Here is a 13,136-nt window from a genome sequence, read left to right as displayed (position 1 = left end):
TCCACTCAAACATACTAAAAAAACACTTTAATCCACTTCCGATACATTTTTTTATGCATTTGACTTATACGACATTATAACATTTAAGCTTCACTTTTTGCCCATTCTCAATCAAGCATAATACAGGTGGGACGACTGGGGGGATCCAAGCACTGACTCCCTTTTCTCTCAATTCTTTCTGTTTGATTTTCAGGGAGTTACGAATGTCACGAGCACCTTTTTTCACATCATCTGTTATATAGACATAGGGAGATTCACTTCCGGCTACTCTTCTGAACGGATTTTCACGCAATTTCTTGTTTCCCTGAAGGATACAGAATTTGTCCTTATCATCCTGGAGCTGGATTTTGATAAATCGATCCGTAAACTCAAGTAGTTCAAATTGAGTATTAATCCCAAGATGTTGGGAAAGTAAGGTGTTAACATGCTCCTTAGCTTTTGACTTAGATTCACCTTTAATGTTCCATAGAATAGTATTCCTTCTTCTATCCATGTTTTCTACCACAAGGACTCTCGTAGCTAACTCACCAAAACCGGGTTCCTTTGCAATTTGTTTACGTAGTGCCGATATTTCCTGCTTAATACTGGATAACACATTTTCGTGGGTCACTTTTGCTAATTCCAAATCTTCAACACGAGACGTTAGGGACGCTAAACCAGACTTAATGTCACTGATTTCCCTTTTTAATTCCAAAATATCATTCTTAGTTTCTTCGACGATTGCAAGGACTTTATCCAACTTTGAAACATTTTCAGTCGATTCCGTGGATCCTCTAGACTCGTCCAAATCGCTTTGTCTTGATCGCTTTCCACTTTTCTTAACCATATTGGTATCCAATAATGTTTATAATTTTCAAATAGCTCGATAAACGAACGCCCAAGATAATTTACTAGGCACTTCACTTGTCAACTTATCAAATAATTTTTTGTATTGTTCTCTATCCAATAATGTTTATAATTTTCAAATAGATCGATAAACTAACGCCCAAGATATTTCACAGCAAATTTTACACAGCGCTCGCACAGGGATGTTGCTACTCCGGGTGCATTGAATGAACTGAAGAACTTCAAGAAAGGTAGAAACTTCAAAAAAGGCTCATTCGATTGGAAATTCAAAGGGCTAGTGCCCGTTTTAATAGTCGAAAGTAATTGGAGGGCAACTAGCCCCCCCCGCACCCATCATTCCCCCAAATACACTCAATACAAATTTTGAAATAGCGATATTTATCAACGTATTTGATTTTAAGACAGGAAATGTATTTTTGAGTAGGACAGCTCAACCACCTATCACCCTCGGGGCAAAGATTTTCAGTTATGCCCTGTGGGCATGTAATGATTTTACAGAAGGCGTTGTCATAGAAACTTAAGGAAAGGCTTATTCGATTTGAAATTCAAATGGCTAGTACCTGTTTCAAATAGTCTAAAGTGATTGGAGGGCAACTAGCCCCCCCCCCCCCTACGCCCATCAATCCCCCAAACACATCCAATCAAAATCTTGAGTTAGCCATTTTGTTCAGCGTACTTGATTTAAAGACAGAAAATATGTTTTCGAGGAGGACACTCCCCCACAACCCTCAAGGCAAGGGTTTTAAGTTATACCCTGGGGGCATATAAAGTTTTTATAGAAGGCGTTGTCGTATAAACTTAAAAAAAGGCTCATTTGATTAGAAATTCGAATGGATAGGACCCGGTTTAACATTCAAAAATGTTTTAAGGAAAAGTAGCCCCCCCCCATATCCAGTAGATCCCCCCACACCTCCACACCAAATGTTGAGGTATCTCTTTTTTTAATCGTAGGGGATTTCAACATAGAAAATATTTTTTTTTGGGGGACACTCCCCCACAACCCTCAAAGCAAGGGTTTTAAGTTATGCCCTGGGGGCATATGAGGTTTGTATAGAAGGCGTTGCCGTAAAAAATTCAAAAAAGGATCATTCGATTGAAAATTCAAAGCGCTAGTACCCTTTTTAATAGTCGAAAGTTATTGGAGGACAACTAGCCCCCTCCCCCACGCCCATTATTCCCCCCCACCAAACTTATAAAAATTTTGAGATAGCCATTTTGTTCAGCTTAGATGATTTCCAGATAGAAAATTTGTTTTTGAGGAGGACACTCCCCCACAACCCTCAGTGCAAGGGTTTTAGGTTCTGCCGTTGGGTCATATAAGGTTTTTATAGAAGGCGTTATCGTAGAAACTCCAAAACAGGCTCATTCGATTGGAAATTCAAAGGGCTAGTACCCTTTCTAATAGTCGAAGGTGATTTTAGCGCAACTAGCCCCCCCCCCCCCCTCACGCCCTTCATTCCCCCAAACACATCCAATCAAAATTTTGAGATAGCCATTTTGTCCAGCGTACTTCATTTCCTGATAGAAAATATGTTTTTTAGGAGGACACTCCCCATGATCCCTCAGGGTAGGGTTTTAAGTTACGCCCTGGGGGTATGTAAAGTCCTTATAGAAGGTATTGTTGTAGAAACTTCAAAACAGGCTCATTAGATTGGAAATTCAAACGGCTAGTGCTCTTTTTAATAGTCAACAGTCATTGGAGGACAACTAGGCCACCCCACGCGCCCCGCAGTCTTCCAAACGCATCCAATCAAAATTTTTAGATAGCCATTTCGTTCAGCGTAGTTGATTTCCAGATAGAAATTATGTTTTTGAGGAGGACACTCCCCCACAACCCTCAAGGCAAGGGTTTTAAGTTATGCCCTGGGGGCATATAAGGGTTTTATAGAAGGCGTTGTCGTAGAAACTTCAAAACAGGCTCATTTGATCGGAAATTCAAAGCGCTAGTACCCTTTTTAATAGTCGAAAGTTATTGGAGGACAACTAGCCCCCTCCCCCACGCCCATTATTCCCCCCAACATATCTAATCAAAATTTTGAGATAGCCATTTTGTTCAGCTTAGATGATTTCCAGATAGAAAATTTGTTTTTGAGGAGGACACTCCCCCACAACCCTCAGGGCAAGGGTTTTATGTTCTGCCGTTGGGTCATATAAGGTTTTTATAGAAGGCGTTATCGTAGAAACTCCAAAACAGGCTCATTCGATTGGAAATTCAAAGGGCTAGTACCCTTTCTAATAGTCGAAGGTGATTTGAGTGTAACTAGCCCCCCCCCCCCTCACGCCCTTCATTCCCCCAAACACATCGAATCAAAATTTTGAGATAGCCATTTTGTTCAGCGTAGTTGATTTCCAGATAGAAAATATATTTTTGAGGAGGACACTCCCCATGATCCCTCAGGGCAAGGGTTTTAAGTTATGGCCTGGGGGTTTATAAGGGTTTTAAAGAAAGCGTTGTCGTAGAAACTTCAATAAAATCTCATTCGACTGGAAATTCAAAGGGCTAGTGCCCTTTTCAATAGTTGAAAGTGATTGGAGGGCAACTAGCCCCTCCCCACACCCATCATTCCCCCAAACACATCCAATAAAAATATTGAAATAGCAATTTTGTTCAGGGTAGTTGATTTCCAGATAGAAAACATATTTTTAATGAAGACACTCACCCACAACCCTCAGGGCAAGGATTATAAGTTATGCCCTGGGGGTATATAAGGTTTTTATTGAAATCTTTGTCGTAGAAACTTGAAAAAGGGCTCATTCGATTTGAATTCAAAGGACTAGTACCATTTTTAATAGTTAAAAGGGATTTGGGAGCAGCTAACCCCCCTCTCTCGCCGTTCTTTTCCCAAAACACATCCAATCAAAATTTTTAGATAGCCATTTTATTCAACGTAGTTAAAAGTTTTGGAAATTAGGTCTTTAAGGATGACAACCCCTCCCCCTACAGCCCTCAGGGCAGGGGTTGTAAGTTTTGCCCTGGGGGCATATGAAGTTTTTATTGAAAGCATATTTTTTTGAGGAGGACACTCCCCTACATCCCTCGGGGCAAGGGTTTTCAGTTATGCCTAGGGGCATATAAGGTTTTCACAGAAGGTATTGTCGCATAAAATTCAAAAAAAGCTCATTCGATCGGAAATTCAAAGGGCCTGCGCCCTTTTTAACAGTCGAAAGTGATTGGAGGCCACTAGCCCCCCTCCCCCTCACGCCCATCATTCCCCAGAACGCATCCAATCAAAATTTTGAGATAGCCATTTTGTTCAGCGTACTTGATTTCCAGATAGAAAATATGTTTTCGAGGAGGACACTCCCCACAACCCTCAGGGCAAGGGTTTTAAGTTATACCCTCGGGGCATATGAGGTTTTCTATAGAAGGCGTTGTCGTAGAAACTTCAAAATAGGCTCATTCGATTGGAAATTCAAAGGGCTAGTACCCTTTTTAATAGTCAAAAGTAATTGGAAGGCAACTAGCCCCCCTCCACGCCCGTCTTTCTCCCAAACACATCCAATCAAAATTTTTAGATAGCCATATCGTTCAGCGTAGTTGATTTCCAGATAGAAAATATGTTTTTGAGGAGGACACTCCCCCACAACCCTCAAGGCAAGGTCTTTAAGTTATGCCCTGGGGCCATATGAGGTTTTTATAGAAGGTATTGTCGTAGAAACTTCAAAACAGGCTCATTCGATTGAAAATTCAAAGCGCTAGTACCCTTTTTTATCGTTGAAAGCGATTGGAGGGCAACTAGCCCCCTCCCCCACGCCCATCATTCCCCCCAATACATCCAATAAAAATTTTGAGATAGTCATTTTGTTCAGCATAGTTGATTTCCACAGAGAAAATATATTTTTGAGGAGGACACTCCCCCAGAACCCTGAGGTAAAGGGTTTTAAGTTATGCCGTGGGGTTATATAAGGTTTTTATAGAAGGCGTTGTCGTAGAACCTTCAAAAGAGGCTCATTCGATTAGAAATTCAAAGGGCTAGTACCCTTTTTGATAGTCAATAGTGATTTGAGCGCAACTAGCCCCCCCCTCACGCCCTTCATTCCCCCAAACACATCCAATTAAAATTTTGAGATAGCCATTTTGTTTAACGTAGTTGATTTCCAGATAGAAAATATATTTTTGATTAGGAAACTCCTGCCTTTCCATCAAGGAAAGGGTTGTAAGTTATACCCTTGATGCAAATAAGGCTTTTAAATAAGGCGTTGCTGTAGGGACTTTTCAAAAAGTATATTCGACCGGAAGCTAAAAAGAATAGCGCCCCGTTTAATAGTAAACACTTCTCGGAGGGCAACTAGTCACTCCCCACACACCCATCATTCCCCCAAACACATCCAATACAAAATTTGAGATAGTCATTTTGTTCAGGGTAGTTGATTTCCAGATAGAAAACATATTTTTAAGGAGGACACTCACCCACAGCCCTCAGGGCAAGGGTTGTAAGTTATGCCCTGGGGGCATATAAGGTTTTTGTTGAAATCTTTGTCGTAGAAACTTGAAAAAGGGCTCATTAGATTTGAAATTAAAGGACTAGTACCATTTTTAATAGTCAAAAGTGATTTGAGGGCAACTAACCCCCCCCCCCTCCCCCCCTCTCGCCCACCTTTTCCCAAAACACATCCAATCAAAATTGTTAGATAGCCATTTTATTCAACGTAGTTAAAAGTCTTGGAAATTATGTCTTTAAGGATGACACCCCCTCCCCCCACAGCCCTCAGGGCAGGGGTTGTAAGTTATGCCCTCGGGGCATATACAGTTTTTATTGAAAGCGTTGTCGTAGAAACTTGAAAAGGGCTCATTCAATTAGAAATTGAAAGGGGTAGTGCCTTTTTTAATAGTTGAAAGTGATTGGATAGCGACTAACGCCCCTCTCACGCCCACCATTTTCCCAAACACATCCAATCAAAATTTTAAGATATCCAGTTTGTTCAACGCAGTTGAAAGTTCTGGAAATTAGGCCTTTTAGGATGATAACCCCCTCAGAGCCTCAGTGCAAGGGTTGTAATTTACGCCCTGGGGGCATATAAGGTTTATATAGAAAGTTGTTTTATATGATTTATAGAATAGATTCTAGTCTTGCTCAAATCCAATTTTTATATGTTTAAAAACTAAATGTTGACTTAAGATTAAATCAAAATGCATTTTGATAATGCTAATTCCCAATAAGGCATCTCAGCAGTGTCCCAAGAACGACTGAGGGTATTATGTTCAGACGTTCGGGGCTACTTCTGCTCTTATAATTTAACCAAATCCATATAGCGTAAGTGTATCCAAGCTATCAAAGAAAGTAAACAGATTTTTTTGCGAATGGTATCAAGTTTTCCATTACAGGTCAACTAGAGGAGTTATGAAACTAAATTAAACAGTACTATTTGTGTCCAGATTTTTAAAAGGGTAAAATAGCAGGCCAAACTATAAAGTCTTAAAAAACGAAAAGATTTAAAGCGTTATTTTCTTTTTCCCTGTAAAGACTATTTCAATATAAAACAAACAGAAATTAGTTAAAAAAAACTTTTTCCACAAAATAATTTTTTCAAAGAAAAGTAAAGAACTCCATTAAACAAAAAATGAGCAAAACTAAAATCAAATAACCTACCAAGCGTGAAACTACCACAAATCAGCATCGGTAAATAAATAAAACCGAAAACGAACAGAAATTACAGTAATTAACCAAGTCAAACTAAAAAAACGAGCAGAAATTGACATAAGTTGGGTGCAAAACCCCTATGCCTTCCCAAGGCCAGAACAAAATTTGCACTTTACTGAAAAAATATTAATGTTTTTACTTTTATAACTTTAATAAATCAAGTAATATTAACATTTTGATTACTAAATATCAGTATATGTACATTAAACTGACAATGCACATTCATTTGCAATTTTTCAGTAAAGTGCATGGAAAGTAAGTAATGCTCGATGGAAAGTAAGTAATGGAAAGTAAGAAAGTAATGCTCATAGTCGAATAAGCGTGTGTCCTCTCCTCTATTCTATTTGTCTTTGTAATTGAAAATATGCTCTGAGGTTGCAGGGGCTCTGGCATTCAAATCTGTCGAAATAAATGACTAGCATATATTAATTGTGTTGAAAACATCACTTTGATGAAAGTAAACAAAGGCTTCATGATCTTCATAATATACTCTGAGAGGAAGCCAGTCTTTTGGGACTTAAGATCCACACAGAAAAACAAAAAAGTATGACAAAGGGCAACTCGCCAAGTTCAACTTCAAGTTCTTTATTACTCAATAAAAAATGTTTTGACAAAACTATCAAACTAATGACCCACAGTGAGAATAACTTGTGTGTGGGTTTATATACACTCAACAATAAATAAATAATACTATCTCCAGATACTGGAATAAAAAAATTGCTCTTCAACTCCCGTATGGTAACAACAAGCAAAATCCAATAAAATCAAAATAACCAAATAAATGAAGTGAAATGAGGAGCATCCTCCCCAGAAAATAAATCAAATTAATAATTACTGATTAAGTGATTCATTAATCTAATTTTATTATTAACCAGCGATTTATTCATAACTACAAAACTATGAAATTTATTCCAATTACATATAATACTATGCCTTGATGAAAAACGGGATCTTTCGGATTTTATTAAAGCCTGACGGACTACAGAACTGTCACGGGTCCAATATGCATGCAAAACCTGATTATCATCCTGAAAATAATTATTATGCAAACAAAAATACTCAGGCAAAAGACCTTGAACGTGCTTAATCATATAAAGAACAGAATGGAAAGAAGGGAAAAGATTCAGGGAGGGATATTTAAAATTTGATACATACTTTTTGTTGACGATTTACCAGGGTATGAAAACGGGCTAGGCAGGCAATTTTTCAATAGACGCAGAGCTTTATTTTGTTGCCTCTGAAGAGGAAGAATTTGAGTGTTAAAAGTATTCAAAAAAATAATGGGACTGTAATTTATATATGAATGCATTATAGAATGATAAAGAGATTTCGGGCAAAAAACGGCAGAAAAAATTTCAGATGATTCATCTTTCCAATATTTCTTGCCATTTTCATTCGAAAATAAATTAAATGGCTTTTAAATGATAAACTTGAATCCAGTATTATCCCGAGATATTTAATATCATCAACTCTTTCAATTTCAATGGGTAGGTCTTGAATATTAATCATCATAATTTCCGGTGCTGTTTTCCCAGTACGAGAGAAGATTCCAACCTAAGCTTCAAAGATCTAGAATCAGGGCTGCTGACATAGCATGCCGTGTCATCGGCGAATAATGTGTTGAGGCCAATATCTTTGATGCTATTACTTATATCATTAACATAGATAATAAATAGCAGTGGACCCAAAATAGAACCTTGTGGGACTCCAACTGACTGAGATTGCGATACTAATGAGGAAGAAGTATCGTCTCCGTCTATATACTGATTTCGGTTTATGTATGACATTACTAAGTCATTCTCATTTTTCTTTTAGTAGGCCTATTAAACTCTGTAATCAAGTGAAGATCGGTCACAAGCATCAAATGATCTGAAAAATCTTCAATAACCGCATCACTAGACTTTAGTTCCAGATTCGTAAACAAATTATCAATAAGGGAAGCAGAATCTTTTGTTATACTTGTTGGAACTCCATAAGCTGGTAAGAGACCACCGGAAAGGCAAACTGATAACAAGTCGGCCCCGTCAGAAGAGATTCCGTGGAAATTACCACTTGAATCAAAATCAACATTAAAGTCACCCATGAGAACTATTTTTGGATACTTTTTCAAACCAATAAGCACAAAATCATCAAGACGTTCCATTAATTTGAAGCAGGAGAACCTGGAACCCGGTAATAAACACAACACAAAATTTTCATACCATTTACATCTATTTTAACTGCCAAAAATTCAAACGCCATTTCAAGATATAGGTGATCAAATTCACTCACCAGATCTGACTGGATTGTTGATTTAATGAAAAAACCTACCCCTCCCAGTTTTTATTAATCCGATTTTTATGAAAAAAAGTATAATCCTGTTTATTCATAAGTGCCTTTGTCGAATCATTTAAAAATGTTTCGCAAGAGGCGAAGACATCTATATTATGATGAGAAATAAACAGGGGCATTCGATCAAACATATTTAGTAACCCGCGACAGTTCAAAAATGCCATTCAAAAATTATCGCCTTTATTTGAAACTTGGGTGGGGAGTGGATATTTATTTTTTGGGATAGAATGAACCATCATAACAAAAACATCGACATCTTTGCATAAATTCTCAAATATTTTACCTAAATCTAGGGGGAGCTCCTCGAAATTACGAACTCTATTATCCATTATCTCGATGCTGGGTATACTTATTGACAAAAAGTGACTTACCAACCATACGGAGAGTCAAAGTGTAGCGATAAAAGAAATGACTGAGGCAATTGTGGTAATAAATATTGATCGCGTCAAATCTAATATCGTACTTAGAAGCCGTGAACTTACACCTGATAGGTTTTCCAACAGTACCACTTATAACACTAAGTATTTTCTCAACGAGCCCTGCACCACAGTAATGGATAATAAAGTAAGTTTACAACCAAGCCACTCTCAATCGTTGAGGAAAAGTAAAATATATAGCCATATAAATGTAACCTCTTTTCCTCGAGCTATCTGGAGATCAGATTCCTCTGGGATTGTACCTTGGAGACATACGAACTAATTACCTGTCGTGCGATTGGAAACAGACATATAAAACAAAATATACACAAATAGAAGAGCAATAGATTTATTGTAACTTACATTTTGGGTGTACAACAGGGCTCACTGCAATTGACGGCGAATAATAACCAAGTCTCTACAATGACTGTATAATAACTTGAATAGCAATGCCTGAATGCCAATATAATTCTGTCAATAATAATGAGATCACGAAAAACACTTTTTTTCACTATATATCCTAAGTCCTGATCATATGCCTTGGGAGCTACCCCACGATTGGCCTAAGTCCTGAGGTGGGCCAAACCCTCCTAAATAATCTGTCTTAAATATTTTTGATGATTTAGACGTTCACACACTCTTATCACTTAGATTTCCCGTGAAAACATTGTATTTTGTAGTTTTTTTATTACCACTTTCTTCGGTAAAATTCAAAGCTGGATAGTGCCGTTCTTCGTCTGAGGCTAAGATGCAATTTTTCTCTTTGCTGATTAAGGACTTTTATTTTTTTTTGAAACTAGATTTAAACTTAATTAGAGGAAGTCGGAATTATCTTTAGAAAGAAGGAACTTTATTTTTTTGTATTTTAAATATATCATATTTTACACAAGGTACATATTACCCTTCCCATTGTTTACTGACGTCCCGTCATTACGATTTGCTTGCGTTTGGGCATTTGAAATGTTCACTATTTATTAACTATTTATTCTACATTATTTTGATTTACATTGTATGATTTCATATTTTTATTTTGGATTAATCAAGAGTGCTCAAAATTTTCTCTATGGGGAAAATTTTGTGTCTATGGGGCAAACTTCTTTCTATCTACGCTACATTAAATGAATAGCACGACAACGCTACACCTAACTCTATCTGGACATCTAACACTACATATAAGAACGATTTAAAACACACAATATTGGGTTTACCATGTTCACTGGTAACATTAGAACACTTTCACTGGGGATGTTTGCTACGCGATGTTAATGATAGGATATTGGGGTTTTTGAGTTATCAAAGTTATTAAAAGTAACATCTGTAAATTCACACCTATTTCATCACCTTCGAGTCTCTTTAGCGTACTCAATCCTTCTGTCGTATATTATGGTCCTTCACTCCTTTCGTCTTGGCAAAATTTTTAAAGCACTTACAATATAGTTTCTTCATGGAACAGTTCGAGCATAATTGTGTTCACACGACGAGTTTTGTCTAATTGTCAACTGGGAAATGATGCTTCCAACTACAGGTGTGGGAATGTGCTATCAGAGTTCATTTTCACTTGCTTTTTGATAGGTCATAGGGTGCCTTATCATTAAGGGGTCGAAAACTGGGAGTGCGTTTTTATTTTCTTCTCAGCATATCATTTTTGGGATATTTTAAGGCACATAGAGAATGCATTTCTTGTATAAAATTGTTCATTCGTGCACTTAGGGATCACAGTTCTCGTATAAAGTTGTTAGTTCATGGCTTGCGTCTATTAACCTTTGCGGTGATTCCTAAGTTAATCACAGGGGAATTGAAGTTTGGATTTGGAACAGGTCGACATCAAACTATAGTGACTCCTTCCACATACTGTCTTTAACTTGTGGGAGGGGTGTACTTTCACTGAGGGGTTAGTCACTGGGGTTAATTTTGGTTTCTGTAATTCAATGGTGGGTTTCCAGGTCCATTTTTCAGAAATTATCTCGTAATATTATGGGATAACAGAGATATGAACTTTCCACAAAGAGGGGATAGGATGGATTCTGAGAGGTGGTCGAAAGGGATTCGACGCGTGAATCTACGTCATATAAATAATTTTTGGGATCATCAAAATATCATAACTATACAGTCAAATGGTTCATGTGTTCATAAGGATTATCATGGGTGATATTTAGGTACTTATATCTTGTACTGGTCGATGGGGTTCTCAGGATTTATGTGATTATATAGTTCTATAATGCACTGGATACTGAGATTCAAATATAATGTTACCTGATACGTAATATGGTTCATGGTCGAGGAAACAATGATCAAAAGGTAACTGTAATTTTCGTAGACGTAGCTGGGATGAAAATTGGCTGGAGTCTATGGTGAGTACTCTTCGTTGGTTGAGGTATGATGAAAATAGATGCTACTAGGTTGTATCTGCACTGGACAACTCAGTGTAATTATCGATATCCAATATGTCAATCCACTCCCTGCAATAAAAATAACGAGGCAGAATCGCACGTTCTTTAAAATCAAGTAGTCTTAATACATAGTAAACAAAAAATTACATTGTTGCTGTAAATAAGGTCTCTTATTATTTTCGTTAGTATACTTTAATACACACATTCCTCTTTAATTTCCTTTGGCACTTATTTAATACTACGTTAGATTTAAAATAACCATTTAACATAATTTACGCTACATCGTTTAGTTTGAGGTCTCATTTTACAACATATTTCATGCCTGAATTGTTCACGCACGTCCGTGCTGTTTAAGAAAAGCATGTTGGAGCGTCGTAACTGCACGGTTTTACTTAAACGATAATACAATGAGGGGAAAAGACATTGCAAGGACGAGTGGAGACCTCTATACCCACTCGTTTTCCAATGTCTTCCCTTTTTTCTTGGCTTAGACGTTCTCGTGGGGTTCCGGGTTTAACTTCTGCATTTCAGCCGTTTCCCCGTGTTCTTCTCTTGGTTTTCGCCTTCTTAGTCTCAGGATTTTTCATAATTAAAAGTCAATAAGGTTCTTATGGTCAGGGAAGTCGCGAATACGAAGCATACGGTCAGTAGTATGTTCCACCAGAAATTGGTTGAGAACAATCCGTATCTATTATCCACGTACGCTAATCTCTGGTCTTCATTTGTAAATAGGGGAATCTGGGAGTCTAATGCTTCTCTTATTTTGGTAAGCCTTAATGTCCCTTTATTTTTTTCTATTTTGGACCATATTGAGGTTTTCATTTACTCATTTTATATATTGGGAATAGTGCACGACAGGTTAATTGCCTTGAAATTTATTATTTTGTGATTTATTATCTTTGTGCTCGTGGTAATTAACGGCGTTCGAACAGTTGACTCTCTAGTTACAAGTCGATATCCTTATTTTATAGTTATCGTACCCACATCTTGTAACAGTAATTCTGTTTTGTAACTTTGGTCTATTTTTTCTGTGTTGTTATAACAAGAAAAAGTTCCTGCAGTTTTTTCTGCAACAGAAAAAAACCAAATATAATTTCTAAGGTGAATGATTATTTCTCATTGATTACTTTCTGTCACGGTTTCTTTCAATTAGGTCGGATGTCTCGTACTGTAATTGTGCAGATGTACTTTTTATATTAAAAGAAACTGTTCGAATTAATTATATGAAATGTGACTGTTTGATTAGAATTTGTTTTCGGGAACTGATATATGTTGAACGGACGGTATCAGACGGTTTTGATTCATGCGAAGCCATGATATATGTTGAACAAAATTTTTCTATAGCATTTTTTATAATTGTATGATTTTTAATCGTAAATTAAAAGTTTTTAAATTATTATTCCTTTATGAGGCCTATCCATTAAAATCTTTTACTCCTATACTGATTAAGTTTAATTCCATCTTTCGGGTTTTTTAACCGTTCTAACCGATTGTGTTGTTATTTTCTCCTC

This window comes from Artemia sp. Qi Xiang Cuo, chromosome 17 (genome assembly GCF_049724085.1).
Source record: "Artemia sp. Qi Xiang Cuo chromosome 17, ASM4972408v1, whole genome shotgun sequence".
NCBI classification, from domain to species: domain Eukaryota; kingdom Metazoa; phylum Arthropoda; class Branchiopoda; order Anostraca; family Artemiidae; genus Artemia; species Artemia sp. Qi Xiang Cuo.
This window is presented reverse-complemented; position numbering follows the sequence as displayed.